Raw genomic sequence first — 3,176 nt, 5'->3', positions numbered from 1 at the left:
CAAATTAACAAAAGTGATAAACCACAGCAGATTGAAAGATAAAAATTATATCCTTCATCTCAATAGATATGGAAAAAGCATTTGACACAATTCAACATTCTTTCATGGTAAGAACTCTCAATAACTTAGGTATAGAAGGAGTGTATCTTATCACAAAAACAACCATATATGAGAAGCCCACAGATAACATCATACTCAATGGTGAAAAGTCAAAAACCTTTTCTCTAAGATCATGAATAAGAACAGGATGTCTGCTCTCACCACTTCTATTTAACATAGTGCTGGAGTCCTAGACAAAGTAATTAGGCCAGAGAAAGATATAAAAGGCGTCCAAATAGGAAAGGAAAAGGCTAAATTGACCTTGTTTGCAGGTGACATGATCTTATAAATAGACAACTCTAAAGATTTCAACAGAAAACTGTTAAAGTATAATAAGCCAATTTATTAAAGTTGCAGAATACAAAGTCAACATACAAACATCAGTAGCATTTCTATACACTAACAGTGAACTATCTTAAAAAAATTTTTAAAAATCCATTTACAATAGTTATAAGAAGAAAGACCACAGAGAAATAAATTTAACCAAGGTGGTGAAAGACATGTACACTGAATACTATGAAATACTGACACAAGAAATTGAAGAAGACACAAGGGAATAGAAAAGTGGCCCCTATTCATGCATTGGAAGAGTTAATATTGTTAAAGTGTCCATACTATCAAAGGAATCAACACATCAAGTGTAATTACTCTTAAAGCTACAATGATATATTTTCATAGAAATGAAAAATTTTTTATTGAACTAAAAAGGGCTTCAAATAGCCAAAGCAATCTTGAGCAAAAAGAAGAAAGCTGGAAGCATCACAATACCTGACTTCAAAAGGTACCATAAATCTATAATAAGCAAGACAGCCTGGTACTAGCATAAAAAGAGACACACAGACAAATGGAACAGAATAGAGGTCCCAGAAATAAGTTTATGCATTTACTGCCCATTGATTTTTTTTGACAAAGATGCCAAGAATATACAAGTGGGAAAGAACAATCTCTTGCACAAACGGTGTTGGGAAAACTGCATGTCTACATACAGAAGAATAGAAATATACCCCATCTCACATCATATATAAAATTTAACTCAACATTGATTAAATACTACAAATATAACCTACACTGTAAAGCTCCTAGGAGAAAATAAAAAGGAAAAATTTTATCAAACTGGTTTGGGCAATAAATTTTTGGACATTACTGCAAAAGCACAAGCAACAAAAACAAAATACACAAATGAGATGATAGCAAAATAGAAGTCTCCCGCACAGCATAAAAAACAACCAATGTAATTAAGAAACAACCTATAGGATAAGGGAAAATATTGGCCAACCATTCATCTGATAAGGGGTTAATATTCAAAATATGTAAGGAACTCAAACAACTCAATAGCAAGAAAAAAAATAACCTGATTAAAAATGGGCAAAGGATCAGAATAGGCACAACTATCAAAAGAAGACACGTAAATGGCCAAGAGATATTTGAAAAAATGCTCAACATCACTGATCACTGGGGAAATGCAAATTATAGTCACAATAAATTATGATCTCACACCTGTTAATATAGCTATTATAAAAAAGACTGGGCCAGGCGCGGTGGCTCACGCCTGTAATCCCAGCACTTTGGGAGGCTGAGGAGGGCGGATCACAAGGTCAGGAGATCGAGACCATCTTGGCCAACATGGTGAAACCCTGTCTCTACTAAAATACAAAAAATTAGCTGGGCGTGGTGGCACGTGCCTGTAATCTCAGCTACTTGGGAGGCTGAGGCAGGGGAAATTGCTTGAACCAGGGAGGCGGAGGTTGCAGTGAGCTGAGATCGCCCCACTGCACTTCAGCCTGGCGACAGAGCAAGACTCCGTCTCAAAACAAAACAAAACAAAACAAAATAACAAAAAGAAGACTGAAAGTCAAATAATTAAATTTCTCCAAGTAGCTGGAGTTACTGGCAAATTGTTTAGTGGCAAACATGGTTTTCTGAATAAAATAAAAGGACTAAAGATATTAAGTGTTGGCAATTACCTGGAGAAAAGGAAACCCTTGCATGTTGTTGGTGAAAATGTAAATTAGTACAGCTATTTCATAAAACAGCATGGAGGACTGTTGAAAAATAAGATAAAAATAAAAATAGAACTACCATTATGAATCAGCAATTCTACATCTGCAAATACAGTCAAAGGAAATGAAATCAGTATGTCAAAGAAATACCTGCACTCCTTTGTTCATTGCAGCATTATTTAAAATGGCCAAGATATGGAATTAACCTAAGTGTCTATTAATGGAGGAGTGAATCTAAGAATCTAAGTATGGATAAATACAATGTGGTATATAGACACATGGAATACTATTTAACTTCATAAAGAGGGAAATTCTGTCATTGCTGGCATAATAGATGAACATAGATGACATTATGTTAAGAGAAATAAGCCAGGAACCGAAAGACAAATATAGCATGATTTTACTTATGTACTTATGTACAGAATTTAAAAAGTGGAACTCAGAGGCGAAAAATAGAATGGTGGTTACCAGGGTCTGGGGTCAGGGGAGTTTGGGCAGATTTGGGTCAGAGGATACAAAATTTTGGTTAGATAGGAGCAACAATTTTAAGAGATCTATTGTAGAACATGGTGTTATTAACATAGTTAACAACAATATGTTGTATACTTGGAAATTGCTAAAAGAGTAGATTTGAAGTGTTATAAAAAAGTATGTGAGATAACATATGTTAATTATGTTAACAATTTATTAATTTCACATCCTATACATATTTTAAAACATCATGTTGTACATCATAACTATAAAAACAATTTTATGTTGTCAATTAAAAACATATTTAAAAATATTATAAAGACGGTACATATTGAACGATTGGGTTTCATCCTGGATATTCAACGATGGTTCAATATTTGAAAATTAAATCAGTGTTGTTCACTATAGTAATAAACTACGTAAGAAAAACCACAATCACTTTAACAAGTTCAACAAAAACATCCATTTGTAGCACTTGGAATCAAGTGTATTTACTATAGAAGGAGGGGAAAATACACAGCTATCACTTGTCATTCTGATAACTTATGAGCCATCAATTTGATTCCACTATAGTCCTGCAGGCACAAAGTTTTGTCAACATCATAG

The 3,176-nt window shown here is 33.8% G+C and overlaps 1 non-coding gene across 1 annotated transcript; it reads left to right on the top strand.

The window, feature by feature from the left end:
• The first annotated feature begins 1,953 nt into the window (after positions 1 to 1,953).
• On the top strand, positions 1,954 to 2,024 carry LOC112439730 (small nucleolar RNA SNORD65). Its single transcript, XR_003027966.1, has one exon. It is a non-coding gene; the product is annotated as a small nucleolar RNA SNORD65 (small nucleolar RNA).
• Positions 2,025 to 3,176: the final 1,152 nt, after the last annotated feature.

This window comes from Pan paniscus, chromosome 3 (genome assembly GCF_029289425.2).
Source record: "Pan paniscus chromosome 3, NHGRI_mPanPan1-v2.0_pri, whole genome shotgun sequence".
NCBI lineage: Eukaryota > Metazoa > Chordata > Mammalia > Primates > Hominidae > Pan > Pan paniscus.
This window is presented reverse-complemented; position numbering and strand designations above follow the sequence as displayed.